We start from the raw sequence: 16,689 nt of genomic DNA on the forward strand, positions 1-16,689 counted from the left end.
TGATTCAATGAATGCTGATTGAATCATTCACGCTCTTGCCCTCTTTCTTAAATCAAATGTGCACTGCATAGTCACCCTTTGCACCAGCAAGACTGTTGTGACAATGGTGTAAGCGTGAATGTAAGTATGAATGTGCTTTTAGCCTAAGCTGTTTTCATGTGTTCCATGCTTTTGTAATGATAATATATATATTGATTTGTAGTTTCTGCAAAATTAATGTTGTGTTTTGTTTACACAGATTTTAGGTACGCTAGGTAGATATTGCTTGGCAGCGCTGTAACGTCTGCACCCTAATGTCATACACCGGATAAGAATTTCTTTGTATCACATCTATTGAATTTTACATGCAGATTGCATTAAGACGTCTGTGTCTGTATCATATTTATTTTATCTGTATGTACGGAATCAAGCAAGGAGTTGCCCTTGTAGTTAAAATTGTGTCATAATCTGTCTAATTTGTGTTATATGTGAGGGATGTAATGGCCATTTGTGAAGCCACATTTATATTGTATGACCCTCTATTTATTGAATGACATTGTTTCAGGATCTGTTGTTAGACACTTGAGGCATAAACATTCTCGTCCCGTAACCAGTGTCTTGGACCTTTGTTTGAATTCCACACACTGATCCGCAGTTCACGCCTTTAGTGTCTACATTTCACAACTTTTGAGGTATCATCGAGCATGCCCTATAGACGAATATTTCAAAGAACGTCATACGACTCCTGCTCAAAAGTTGCTTGATACGGGTTACAACATTCAGGACCTGAATGAAACTTTCAAAAAATTTATGGTAGATATATGGATAACATTTTGATGCATCAGTGACAAATTAAATACAATGTAATTCTTTAGCTTCATGTGTACAATATGTTCCCGTTCTTTTTGGGTACATCATTAAGACGTGCCTTTGCATGTGTTTTGGACGGATACGCACACGGGGACACCTGTTACCATCACTATTTCATTGTGGTTCATGAACACATGCTCATGATATAGTCGAAATCATACCAGGGACTTTTAACACAGAATTCTGATGATTTCCGAAAGTGTTTTTTTCGCTTTCATCTACGATTCCACAACCAAAATTGAAACCACGTTTCTTGATTACAGGTCTTACGGAATCAGCATTTAGTTTATGTATAGTCTCAAGACACTGAAACAAAGATTGCTTCAAAAGAAACGACACTAACGGATTTTGTAAGACAACCATAGGATTTGTACGACATCTCATGAGGCATATTGTGTGGAGTAACTGAGAAACGTATTAAATGATGGAACGGTAGAAACATCCGTAAACATCAGGTGTATATAACAAACAAACAAAAGTATCTGTTATCTCTTTTTTTTCATGATAGTTTTAAGATAATAAATGAATTAGCTGTAATGACGACAGTTGAATTAATCCAGTTTTATTATATACTCTTCCAAAAAAGAAACTTGACACTGACTTTCAAAATGTAATATAATGCGATTGTTTCAAAATAGGACACAGAAACCATAATTGTTTGACGATCGATGTACACAATGTTCAAAACATTAATCGTGTCACCTAGACAGACACACGTACACGATACAGTTAATGTCACAGGGGTACAGCAAATGTCAGTTTCTGTTGTGCCCACCACGTGCATCAATCACCGCTTGACACCGACGACCCATAGATGCAATCAAGTTGTCAATAACACGCTGTTGGGTGTGCTGCCATTCATGCTGAAGTGCATCAAGAAGCGCCGGAAGTGTTTGGGGCGGTGGATTCCTTCTGCAAACGCGTCGATCCAACTCGTCCCACAGATGCTCAATCGGGGACAAATCTGGTGACCGGGCTGGCCAAGGTAATGTCTGGATGTTGTTGTGCTGTAAGAAGTCCTAACAAACACGTGCAATATGCTGTCGAGCGTTGTCCTGCTGGAACTGTCCGCCATGAACGTTGACGTGAGGAAGAACGTAAGGCTGTAGGATCAAGTGTCTGTAACGCACACCTGTCAATGCACCTGCCACATGCACGAGAGGCGTCCTACCACCGTGATGAATTCCGGCCCATACCATGACACTCCCGCCGCCAAATGGGACAACCTGCTGCACACAGTTGGGGGCGTAACGTTCACCCCGACGTCTGCAGACACGTGCGCGCCCATCAGCACGTGTGAGTAGGAAACGGGACTCGTCAGTAAACAGTACATTTCTCCACCTTGCACGTGCCCATCTCACCCTCTGTTGGCACCAAAGCAGACGGTCCGCCTATGACGTGGGGTCAATACATGACGTCGAACAAGTCTTCGTGCAAAAAGTCCAGCCTCCCTCAGTTTGTTGCGTACCGTTTGATCTGATATTCTGCGTACCCCAGGGATCTGTGTGGTTGTAGACGTGGCTGTGGTAGTGCGGTCTCGGAGGTGTCGCTGCCGGATGTATCGATCATGGGTTGTCACCCTTGGTCTTCCTGACCTTGGTCTGTCGTCTCTGTTGGTGTTGTTGTATCGGGTCCACAGTGCGGAGATTATCTGTCTGGATACGCCAAAGTGCCTGGCCACTTCTTGTTGAGTTGCTCCAGCTTGTAATCTCCCAATGGCGTTGTTCCGTTGAGCTGCATTCATACTCTTGGCATTCTGTCACCGCCTCTACAGCCGTTGATGTGGATTTTTATACCCATTCAGCAGGGGGGCCTGCATGCCTAAATGCAGGATCCTGTGCTGCACGTTTTTACAGGCAGTTGCGTTTGGATGAAGCTGTAAAATTGATCCCCAAACGCTACGTTTATGTGCTTTGCATGTGTTTTCGCGAATTATAGACACATCATCTTTCTGTTTGACTTATTTAGTTCTCATTTATAGAATTATTTTAGATATTTGGCAAAAAGTGGTTTTACATCTATGTCAAGTTTCTTTTTTTGAAGAGTATATATTGATTATTATAAGGCAATGTGTCTGTGATGACTAACACCATATTACTTGAAGCTACAGCTACACAAAAGCATATGTTATTACCATTAGGCCCGGTGTGCCAGTGACATGTGAAGGATATTTTAGATAAACGGTCATGGGTAAATCAAGGGATTGAGCCAAATGTATGTAGATATCCTTTTAGTCACATATGCGACAAGGGTGTTTCCAAAGGGTTTATGTACAACACTGTTGATGTGACACTGAACACAACCACGAAGTGAAAACCCAACAGAAAAGATACCACCTGTAATACAGGTTCCATTATGTATTGAAATCAAATGCCATGATCAAGCATCTGATACCAGTGATTTCATGACAATGTCCTTTCTTGATACGATCAATTCACCGACATAAAATCACTCGGGGAACAAAGGATGTTCTACTTAGGCAGTTTTCTGAAGACAGGATTCTAGGTGATGATAAATAATGTAGGACGTAAATACGGGCCATGTTCGCGCTACATCGGTCACAATCGACAAATGATAAATCAAAATCTGCAAAAGATACATCTATACGAATGCATTTACCTTCATGAACTATTTCGACCCCACTGCATCTTACAGGTCCACCTGCAAAAACAAATAATATCTTTGTGCATTAAATGAAATACAGGTCATGTTCACACAACATCGTTCACAGTGGACAACTGATAAATTCAAATCTACATATGTGCAAATGTATTGACCTGCAATTACATTCGACACTTTTCCATCAGGCACACCTTTTATTGTAATCTCTCAGAAATGTCACAAGTTTTTACACAACATGTTTGGTTAACCGTTACTCAAATCTACAGTGGTTATTATTTACATCTTTGATCACACTTGGGATACTAGTAGTCAACTGATTACAAACACCCCATTTCTTAAACCACCATGACATGTTATGTGGAAAAGTTACAGCTATGAACAGTAGATTTGGAGAAGAAATGTTCAAGTTGAGTGTTGACCGACTGAGTGATGGACTGACGACGACCATACAAAGGTCACATTGTCAAGGCGTCCTTATAACTAAAAAGACACAAATGACACAGCTATATCTTGTAATGGTCAGATGAAAGAGACTTATAGCAATTTCGTGGGATCACGTCACTTGGTGCAGCAAGGACACCAATTTATTGGTCGAGTAGTAAGAGTTAATATGTCCTACATTGAATCAGGTTATTTACCACCCTGACTTTGGACTGTGTATATCGCCTTTATGTGTCGTTGAATACCTATGGTTGAATGTAACACACGAACAAAGCTCATTTAAATGTTTGTCTTCAACAAAATTCGATGCTTTATAATACTATTATTTACATCTACTCAAACGTATTTAGTTTAAGCCATTGTTGAACCGCCCGTCGTGCCAACAGTATGTACACAGCGTGTTTGATTAACTGTCAGTCAAATCAACATTGGTTTTCAGTTACATCATTGATCACAGTTGATATTTTGTCATATTTGAAGCTGATATATCAGCAGCATTAACATGTCATGTACAAAAAACAAGTATCTTTTATTCACGTTGCAGGTATTCAATCCTCATCTAAGATTCGCTAAAATAATTATTTACCATTTCAAATATTAAAGCATTTTCATAAAATCCAAATAAATACATCTAAACGAAAATTTTTCATATACATGTACATTGAAATGTTTTCTATGATGATTGCAATTTGTAAGTGATCCAAGGCTTATTCGCTTGTTGGCAGTGTCGGGGAGGTCAGGTGTTTCTGCTAAGGTGAATATCGTTTCAAAGCATCTCAAGTTATTGACGCTCAAAGTCAACAAATCATATGTGACAATAACTCTTTATAATATTTAAGTACAGGAAATAATACTTAAACTTGATAGTCCGTAGTCCCCTACAATTCCATTGAATGAATTGACTTGAGCAGCTCATGGCGTCTCAACTGGGGATCTTGAGCGGGAGGAATGTCCACTCCCATGGACTTGCTGTGTGGGAGTGACATCCATCACCAGGGGCTCAATTCGGCAATGAACCTTAACAGAGATTGAAACAGAAGGCACCTCCATGTGCTGGAGTGCCTTGGTTCTTCGCAGTTTCTTTTTTTTTCTTTTCTTTTTTGTTAAGTGAGCTACGCCCACTGGTTTCAGCTGCAGCTGCAGATTGGACTAATTGTTTCGTTTCTTGGTAAGTGATATTATTTGTATGTTATCTTTTCAAATTTTTTACTCAAATTCAAAAGAAGGATATGATTTGGAAGCTCTCCGTCACAGTTGGAACACTTCATGCCATTTGTGCATTCTGAGCTATCATGAGCACCACTGCAACGGCAGCACACGACATCCTTGCCACGACAGAATTTGGCTCCATGTCCAAACTTTTGACATTTGAAACATCGAAGCAGATGTGGAACATAAACCTCCACTCCGATGTTGAAGTAGCCAGCTTCTGTTGAATTGGGGATTTTTGGCAGAGAGAAGGTGAAAAGGTATGTTTTGGTATTGACAATATTGCCTTCATGTGTTTTCCTTGTAAAACGTTTAACGTTGATGACTCCTTGACTTTTCAGTTCAACAGGAGTCTCTTCCTCGCTCATGTCACAGAGACAACGAGCTAGGTCTCTGACGATGCCTCTGCTTGAGTTCAGTGTCTTGTGCATGGAAACAACAACATGAGTATTAACAAACTGCTGTAAACCGAGCAGATTGACAGATTGCTGCCTCCTTGCACATTCCACTAGAATGGAACCAGTCCGAAGGCACGTTACATTTTTCACTTCTCCGCAGGCACTTTGAATGTCCTTGGAGATCGCGAACGGAGTCACTTTTAATGGAAGGTCATCAGAAGAGGATATAACAATAAACCGAGGCCAAGTATCCTTTACTTCAGACGAGACTTCATCTGATGAAGTTAACTCTATATGTCGACGTTTGTTCGTCTTGCTAGAACAAGAAGAGTTTGTTTAAGACATAGTGGGATAATATGGTTCAGCAACTCTGCTCCCCACCCGCCACCGAGTGTCATCAAAGACAATATCGCAGTTGAAGCCAGCCTGCAACACCAGGATACTGAGGTGTTATACTCTAGTAAATATATACTTGAATAGCTATGAGATCCAAAAGAAGAAGTGTCATGCTGGTTCTGCCTATAAACACTATTCCCAAGAAACACAGAATTCAGAGGTCTCTATCACCAGATTGGCCCATGAGCCACCGCCTTCTGGCATGCGACTCTAGGCATGACCAGCCGATTGAAAGGACCGGGCCCATCCGACCCCAAGTCTAGGCGAAGTAAGGGTCAAAGTTGTGTGTTGGGCAAGAGGAACACTGGGTCCTGGCTCTAGTGACCTCAACCACCAGAATCCCGTCCTCGGCCGACACAGGGGCGCAACCCAAGGCAAAACGGGTTGCCCAATTCGGTCGCCTTTTACGACCAGCAATGGGGTGCTGAGGACACATTCGACACAAAAGGAACTACGATCAACATATTTGTGCCTTCTACTGATATGATGCTCATATTGATTCACGTGTTAGCTTTAATTTAAGCTCTAAAAGGACAATAGCTCCAACAATGATCTCCCACTGAGTGTCGAAGTCGAGTGAATAAATAGGTTTCCTATCACGAAATAGTCACAGTTCGGTCAGAGGAGAGCTTTGCCTCATTCGTAGTATTCGGGATTAATCTAACAGACCCTTTGTTGCTTTTATTTCATGTTCACGAGGTCACGGTGATTTTACTCTTTTACTTAGTCAAAGCAACATTGGGCTACCAATATGCATTTTAAAACAAGAATTTAGCTACTTGGTTTTGATCTGTGTTGAAGAGCACTCAGCTGACACAAATCGTCAAATAGATCCACATCCATCAGGGTTTATGATGCAAAATTGGCTTTCCATGTCTTCTTTCCTCAGCGTTCAATGTTTGTTGAGTGAGCATATTTTAGAAAATACAACCACTGTTTATTGCGGCGCAGGTAAAGTGCATCCGATGATGCGGCAGTGTCCCAGCACCCGGCTTCATTCTTTGTAGTCATCCTTCCTCTAACTCTCTGCTATTGGACATGCTCGCCCTTTCCACGAACACCTGGTATCATCGGTTATTTTTAGTGATCCATCCATATAATTTGCACCACTATTTTGCCTTTTACGCCCAAATGAATCATTGTCGGCAGATAATCGATACTGATCATTCTCCATGCTTGAGTGTATATATATTGACCCGCAAAAGAAACGTCACCATGCATAGATATATGAGAAACCTTATTTGTCCAAACACTGTAAACATACTTTGAGACATATTCAAAAGATGAAACTTGGCAATACTGATCATCAAGGTTGAAATTTAAGTGTCAAATGTTCTTAAAATGAAACACAAAACTAGTCAGTATCTCGTGTATTCGCCATGTGCATTGATGACTGCCGTGCAACGTCGATACATGGAATGGATGAGACGGTTGATGAAGGCCATAGGCACATGAGCCCACACTCTGAGGAATGCCTGACGCAGTTCAGCTGTCATTCAGCCGTCTTTGAATCTCGGCTTGTGGTCTAAAAAGTTGTTCAAAGTACCGAGCTGCTTTGATACCATTGCCTCTCCCTGGACCGATGTTCTGGAAGACCACAGGGCCGACCCACTGTGCAAAACCAATTCCACCCCACACCATGATGCTCGGACCGCTCCCCGAGTCCCTCTCAACAACACAAACATCCGAATAACGTTCCTCACGGCGTCGCCAGACTCTCTCTCTCTCTCTCTCTCTCTCTCTCTCTCTCTCTCTCTCTCTCTCTCTCTCTCTCTCTCTCTCTCTCTCTCTCTCTCTCTCTCTCTCTCTGCCATCTGCTGTTGAGATACAGTAACGGCTCTCGTCTGAGAAGAGGAGTCTTCGCCACTGCTGGTGGCGCCAATGCTTATGCTGCGTTGCCCACTGAAGACGGTCCGGCGATGATGTGGTGTCAGAATGGGTCCTCGGTGTCGCCTGTGACAGTGGAGGTGTCTGTTCGTCAATCGTCGACGCACGGTGTCCGCACTAATGTGTCGCTTGTGTGTCCCCATGGTCTGTCGAGCAGTTTCCGCAGCAGTAACAAAGCGATCTTGAAGCTTCTGTCGCACAATCAGACGATTCCGACGTCGGGTGGTGACCCTTTGTCTTCCACTACGTTGTCGGTCATCTGTAGTGTTGGTGGTTTGGTACCGTTTCTGGAGCATGTATATGGTCCTTACGTGGACTTGAAATGCATTGGCTACTTGCCGGGCGGTTTTTCCAGCTTGCAATCGTCCAATGGCTTGGTGTCGCTGATTTCTTGTCAATCTTGGCATGTGGTAGCAATTCAATAACGAATGAATGTTATCCGATCTGGGTGGATTTTCATGGGGCAAGAATTGGGGGAACGCATGTGCATTTCAATGTGCATTTCAATTTGCACGTGCATCACGTGCATCGGGTTACCATGGACGTTGCCGTGATGCGCTTGGGCGATCGGTTTTATTGTCATCTGCTTTGTTTTTTTATCATCAAATTTCATTTTTCCGGACAAGGTAATGTTAAATTTAAGAAACTTTGACAAAAATTACCCAGATATTTAAATGACAACTTTCATGCAATGTTACTTGGGGTGACGTTTCTTTTGCGGTTCAGTATATTAACTTCGCCTGACTTGTGGCCTGTGCATTGTACACAGAACCACAGGACACCACCAGCTGTTTTCCTACCAACCCTATACAGTAGTTGGAGTGGTGTAAGTTTATGTTGTAAGCTACATAGCTTAGATTCTTTGCGATATACGAGTTCACTTTCCTTTGGAGCAGAAGTGATTCAATTATTTTTATATGAGTAGGTGGTCACTTTCAAAATGACAAAAGACATGTCTGCTTTTCTGTATCTACTTTTATCAACCACACCTTTCGAGGTTTCATTCTCAGAATAATATGTTTCAGTATCAGGACTTACCTACCATATACATGAACTTCAAAGAAGTAAGGTGAAATGGGTTTCAACGTCACGTTCAATATCATTGCACTTCAAATGTGACGTGGATGCACGCGTGTGTGTGTGTGTGACTGCTAGTGTTAGTCCGGACTAATGGCAGTTTCACAGTGCTATCCTCCTGAGAAACCATGTCGCAGTTTAACATGAATACCCCAATTAGACACAGTTTTCTGACTCCGAGCCGACAAGACCCGTGAAGATTCCGGGGTAGAATAGGTCTTCAGCAACCCATACTTGCCGTAAAAGGTGACTATGCTTGTCGCAAAAGGCGACAAACGGGATCGGGTGGTCAGGCTCGCTGACTTGGTTGATACAAGTCAATAAAACCCAATTGCGTGGGTCGATGCTCATGATATCAATCACTGTATTGTCTGGTCCAGACTCGATTATTTACAGACCGCCGTCATATAGCTGGAATATTGCTGAGTGCGGCGTTAAACAACAAACAAACAAACCAAAATCCGAGCCGACAAGTCCTCGCAAGGCAGGGTAACAGCAAGAACAACTGCTAAGGTCTTATGTATGACGCGACCGAGGATAGAACCACCGACCTTCCGATCTCAGGGCAGACGTTCTACCCAATAGACCACGGAGGCGCTCTTTTTATTGATTTGATAATAACTTGAGAAGTGCAAATATGTGATTCACGTCAATTACATGTCAAATTCGTTCTCAACTGGGTGTACGCCCTTTAAAAGTAATGCTTTATTAATGTGTGAGTGAGTTGGGTTTAACGTTGCTTTTAACACTATTCTCGTTATATCACGGCGTGTCAACTTGATGTGTGAGGTAAACTCGATGCATGTCTCAGGCGTTTACCTCTTTGGTGAAACCAACTAACACAGGTATGGCAAACAGGGTTTCAAACCCACAAGCATAGGTTTAAGTCGAAAGAATGGAACATGATTTAAGTTTAAGTAATTATAACATAGTATAAAGAAAAGATATAAGGTAAGAATGACAAAGGTAACGGCACTAACGTAATAGATACATTATATTGTATTATACAGTAATATATATATTAGTTTAAAGTCATTTAATAGTTGTACCGATATTTGTATATTAACAATTACTTTCAGAATTACAGGTACACGTATATCATTTCCTATTTGAACTAATGCATGCTTTTCTATCACCTTGTTTGGTCATTTTGAAACATATTATACTCATAAGGAGGAAGAAAGTTTAACAGCTTAGTCTATTATTAACTCTATAGTTAGTATCATTCTTATTTATATAAGGGTAGATAGGCAGGATTACCATATTATTGTGTGGCCTGATTCAATGAATGCTGATTGAATCATTCACGCTCTTGCCCTCTTTCTTAAATCAAATGTGCACTGCATAGTCACCCTTTGCACCAGCAAGACTGTTGTGACAATGGTGTAAGCGTGAATGTAAGTATGAATGTGCTTTTAGCCTAAGCTGTTTTCATGTGTTCCATGCTTTTGTAATGATAATATATATATTGATTTGTAGTTTCTGCAAAATTAATGTTGTGTTTTGTTTACACAGATTTTAGGTACGCTAGGTAGATATTGCTTGGCAGCGCTGTAACGTCTGCACCCTAATGTCATACACCGGATAAGAATTTCTTTGTATCACATCTATTGAATTTTACATGCAGATTGCATTAAGACGTCTGTGTCTGTATCATATTTATTTTATCTGTATGTACGGAATCAAGCAAGGAGTTGCCCTTGTAGTTAAAATTGTGTCATAATCTGTCTAATTTGTGTTATATGTGAGTGATGTAATGGCCATTTGTGAAGCCACATTTATATTGTATGACCCTCTATTTATTGAATGACATTGTTTCAGGATCTGTTGTTAGACACTTGAGGCATAAACATTCTCGTCCCGTAACCAGTGTCTTGGACCTTTGTTTGAATTCCACACACTGATCCGCAGTTCACGCCTTTAGTGTCTACATTTCACAACTTTTGAGGTATCATCGAGCATGCCCTATAGACGAATATTTCAAAGAACGTCATACGACTCCTGCTCAAAAGTTGCTTGATACGGGTTACAACATTCAGGACCTGAATGAAACTTTCAAAAAATTTATGGTAGATATATGGATAACATTTTGATGCATCAGTGACAAATTAAATACAATGTAATTCTTTAGCTTCATGTGTACAATATGTTCCCGTTCTTTTTGGGTACATCATTAAGACGTGCCTTTGCATGTGTTTTGGACGGATACGCACACGGGGACACCTGTTACCATCACTATTTCATTGTGGTTCATGAACACATGCTCATGATATAGTCGAAATCATACCAGGGACTTTTAACACAGAATTCTGATGATTTCCGAAAGTGTTTTTTCGCTTTCATCTACGATTCCACAACCAAAATTGAAACCACGTTTCTTGATTACAGGTCTTACGGAATCAGCATTTAGTTTATGTATAGTCTCAAGACACTGAAACAAAGATTGCTTCAAAAGAAACGACACTAACGGATTTTGTAAGACAACCATAGGATTTGTACGACATCTCATGAGGCATATTGTGTGGAGTAACTGAGAAACGTATTAAATGATGGAACGGTAGAAACATCCGTAAACATCAGGTGTATATAACAAACAAACAAAAGTATCTGTTATCTCTTTTTTTTCATGATAGTTTTAAGATAATAAATGAATTAGCTGTAATGACGACAGTTGAATTAATCCAGTTTTATTATATACTCTTCCAAAAAAGAAACTTGACACTGACTTTCAAAATGTAATATAATGCGATTGTTTCAAAATAGGACACAGAAACCATAATTGTTTGACGATCGATGTACACAATGTTCAAAACATTAATCGTGTCACCTAGACAGACACACGTACACGATACAGTTAATGTCACAGGGGTACAGCAAATGTCAGTTTCTGTTGTGCCCACCACGTGCATCAATCACCGCTTGACACCGACGACCCATAGATGCAATCAAGTTGTCAATAACACGCTGTTGGGTGTGCTGCCATTCATGCTGAAGTGCATCAAGAAGCGCCGGAAGTGTTTGGGGCGGTGGATTCCTTCTGCAAACGCGTCGATCCAACTCGTCCCACAGATGCTCAATCGGGGACAAATCTGGTGACCGGGCTGGCCAAGGTAATGTCTGGATGTTGTTGTGCTGTAAGAAGTCCTAACAAACACGTGCAATATGCTGTCGAGCGTTGTCCTGCTGGAACTGTCCGCCATGAACGTTGACGTGAGGAAGAACGTAAGGCTGTAGGATCAAGTGTCTGTAACGCACACCTGTCAATGCACCTGCCACATGCACGAGAGGCGTCCTACCACCGTGATGAATTCCGGCCCATACCATGACACTCCCGCCGCCAAATGGGACAACCTGCTGCACACAGTTGGGGGCGTAACGTTCACCCCGACGTCTGCAGACACGTGCGCGCCCATCAGCACGTGTGAGTAGGAAACGGGACTCGTCAGTAAACAGTACATTTCTCCACCTTGCACGTGCCCATCTCACCCTCTGTTGGCACCAAAGCAGACGGTCCGCCTATGACGTGGGGTCAATACATGACGTCGAACAAGTCTTCGTGCAAAAAGTCCAGCCTCCCTCAGTTTGTTGCGTACCGTTTGATCTGATATTCTGCGTACCCCAGGGATCTGTGTGGTTGTAGACGTGGCTGTGGTAGTGCGGTCTCGGAGGTGTCGCTGCCGGATGTATCGATCATGGGTTGTCACCCTTGGTCTTCCTGACCTTGGTCTGTCGTCTCTGTTGGTGTTGTTGTATCGGGTCCACAGTGCGGAGATTATCTGTCTGGATACGCCAAAGTGCCTGGCCACTTCTTGTTGAGTTGCTCCAGCTTGTAATCTCCCAATGGCGTTGTTCCGTTGAGCTGCATTCATACTCTTGGCATTCTGTCACCGCCTCTACAGCCGTTGATGTGGATTTTTATACCCATTCAGCAGGGGGGCCTGCATGCCTAAATGCAGGATCCTGTGCTGCACGTTTTTACAGGCAGTTGCGTTTGGATGAAGCTGTAAAATTGATCCCCAAACGCTACGTTTATGTGCTTTGCATGTGTTTTCGCGAATTATAGACACATCATCTTTCTGTTTGACTTATTTAGTTCTCATTTATAGAATTATTTTAGATATTTGGCAAAAAGTGGTTTTACATCTATGTCAAGTTTCTTTTTTTGAAGAGTATATATTGATTATTATAAGGCAATGTGTCTGTGATGACTAACACCATATTACTTGAAGCTACAGCTACACAAAAGCATATGTTATTACCATTAGGCCCGGTGTGCCAGTGACATGTGAAGGATATTTTAGATAAACGGTCATGGGTAAATCAAGGGATTGAGCCAAATGTATGTAGATATCCTTTTAGTCACATATGCGACAAGGGTGTTTCCAAAGGGTTTATGTACAACACTGTTGATGTGACACTGAACACAACCACGAAGTGAAAACCCAACAGAAAAGATACCACCTGTAATACAGGTTCCATTATGTATTGAAATCAAATGCCATGATCAAGCATCTGATACCAGTGATTTCATGACAATGTCCTTTCTTGATACGATCAATTCACCGACATAAAATCACTCGGGGAACAAAGGATGTTCTACTTAGGCAGTTTTCTGAAGACAGGATTCTAGGTGATGATAAATAATGTAGGACGTAAATACGGGCCATGTTCGCGCTACATCGGTCACAATCGACAAATGATAAATCAAAATCTGCAAAAGATACATCTATACGAATGCATTTACCTCCATGAACTATTTCGACCCCACTGCATCTTACAGGTCCACCTGCAAAAACAAATAATATCTTTGTGCATTAAATGAAATACAGGTCATGTTCACACAACATCGTTCACAGTGGACAACTGATAAATTCAAATCTACATATGTGCAAATGTATTGACCTGCAATTACATTCGACACTTTTCCATCAGGCACACCTTTTATTGTAATCTCTCAGAAATGTCACAAGTTTTTACACAACATGTTTGGTTAACCGTTACTCAAATCTACAGTGGTTATTATTTACATCTTTGATCACACTTGGGATACTAGTAGTCAACTGACAAACACCCCATTTCTTAAACCACCATGACATGTTATGTGGAAAAGTTACAGCTATGAACAGTAGATTTGGAGAAGAAATGTTCAAGTTGAGTGTTGACCGACTGAGTGATGGACTGACGACGACCATACAAAGGTCACATTGTCAAGGCGTCCTTATAACTAAAAAGACACAAATGACACAGCTATATCTTGTAATGGTCAGATGAAAGAGACTTATAGCAATTTCGTGGGATCACGTCACTTGGTGCAGCAAGGACACCAATTTATTGGTCGAGTAGTAAGAGTTAATATGTCCTACATTGAATCAGGTTATTTACCACCCTGACTTTGGACTGTGTATATCGCCTTTATGTGTCGTTGAATACCTATGGTTGAATGTAACACACGAACAAAGCTCATTTAAATGTTTGTCTTCAACAAAATTCGATGCTTTATAATACTATTATTTACATCTACACAAACGTATTTAGTTTAAGCCATTGTTGAACCGCCCGTCGTGCCAACAGTATGTACACAGCGTGTTTGATTAACTGTCAGTCAAATCAACATTGGTTTTCAGTTACATCATTGATCACAGTTGATATTTTGTCATATTTGAAGCTGATATATCAGCAGCATTAACATGTCATGTACAAAAAACAAGTATCTTTTATTCACGTTGCAGGTATTCAATCCTCATCTAAGATTCGCTAAAATAATTATTTACCATTTCAAATATTAAAGCATTTTCATAAAATCCAAATAAATACATCTAAACGAAAATTTTTCATATACATGTACATTGAAATGTTTTCTATGATGATTGCAATTTGTAAGTGATCCAAGGCTTATTCGCTTGTTGGCAGTGTCGGGGAGGTCAGGTGTTTCTGCTAAGGTGAATATCGTTTCAAAGCATCTCAAGTTATTGACGCTCAAAGTCAACAAATCATATGTGACAATAACTCTTTATAATATTTAAGTACAGGAAATAATACTTAAACTTGATAGTCCGTAGTCCCCTACAATTCCATTGAATGAATTGACTTGAGCAGCTCATGGCGTCTCAACTGGGGATCTTGAGCGGGAGGAATGTCCACTCCCATGGACTTGCTGTGTGGGAGTGACATCCATCACCAGGGGCTCAATTCGGCAATGAACCTTAACAGAGATTGAAACAGAAGGCACCTCCATGTGCTGGAGTGCCTTGGTTCTTCGCAGTTTCTTTTTTTTTCTTTTCTTTTTTGTTAAGTGAGCTACGCCCACTGGTTTCAGCTGCAGCTGCAGATTGGACTAATTGTTTCGTTTCTTGGTAAGTGATATTATTTGTATGTTATCTTTTCAAATTTTTTACTCAAATTCAAAAGAAGGATATGATTTGGAAGCTCTCCGTCACAGTTGGAACACTTCATGCCATTTGTGCATTCTGAGCTATCATGAGCACCACTGCAACGGCAGCACACGACATCCTTGCCACGACAGAATTTGGCTCCATGTCCAAACTTTTGACATTTGAAACATCGAAGCAGATGTGGAACATAAACCTCCACTCCGATGTTGAAGTAGCCAGCTTCTGTTGAATTGGGGATTTTTGGCAGAGAGAAGGTGAAAAGGTATGTTTTGGTATTGACAATATTGCCTTCGTGTGTTTTCCTTGTAAAACGTTTAACGTTGGTGACTCCTTGACTTTTCAGTTCAACAGGAGTCTCTTCCTCGCTCATGTCACAGAGACAACGAGCTAGGTCTCTGACGATGCCTCTGCTTGAGTTCAGTGTCTTGTGCATGGAAACAACAACATGAGTATTAACAAACTGCTGTAAACCGAGCAGATTGACAGATTGCTGCCTCCTTGCACATTCCACTAGAATGGAACCAGTCCGAAGGCACGTTACATTTTTCACTTCTCCGCAGGCACTTTGAATGTCCTTGGAGATCGCGAACGGAGTCACTTTTAATGGAAGGTCATCAGAAGAGGATATAACAATAAACCGAGGCCAAGTATCCTTTACTTCAGACGAGACTTCATCTGATGAAGTTAACTCTATATGTCGACGTTTGTTCGTCTTGCTAGAACAAGAAGAGTTTGTTTAAGACATAGTGGGATAATATGGTTCAGCAACTCTGCTCCCCACCCGCCACCGAGTGTCATCAAAGACAATATCGCAGTTGAAGCCAGCCTGCAACACCAGGATACTGAGGTGTTATACTCTAGTAAATATATACTTGAATAGCTATGAGATCCAAAAGAAGAAGTGTCATGCTGGTTCTGCCTATAAACACTATTCCCAAGAAACACAGAATTCAGAGGTCTCTATCACCAGATTGGCCCATGAGCCACCGCCTTCTGGCATGCGACTCTAGGCATGACCAGCCGATTGAAAGGACCGGGCCCATCCGACCCCAAGTCTAGGCGAAGTAAGGGTCAAAGTTGTGTGTTGGGCAAGAGGAACACTGGGTCCTGGCTCTAGTGACCTCAACCACCAGAATTCCGTCCTCGGCCGACACAGGGGCGCAACCCAAGGCAAAACGGGTTGCCCAATTCGGTCGCCTTTTACGACCAGCAATGGGGTGCTGAGGACACATTCGACACAAAAGGAACTACGATCAACATATTTGTGCCTTCTACTGATATGATGCTCATATTGATTCACGTGTTAGCTTTAATTTAAGCTCTAAAAGGACAATAGCTCCAACAATGATCTCCCACTGAGTGTCGAAGTCGAGTGAATAAATAGGTTTCCTATCACGAAATAGTCACAGTTCGGTCAG

This window comes from Haliotis cracherodii, unplaced genomic scaffold (genome assembly GCF_022045235.1).
Source record: "Haliotis cracherodii isolate W230 unplaced genomic scaffold, xgHalCrac1.p SCAF_14, whole genome shotgun sequence".
In the NCBI taxonomy this organism is placed as follows: domain Eukaryota; kingdom Metazoa; phylum Mollusca; class Gastropoda; order Lepetellida; family Haliotidae; genus Haliotis; species Haliotis cracherodii.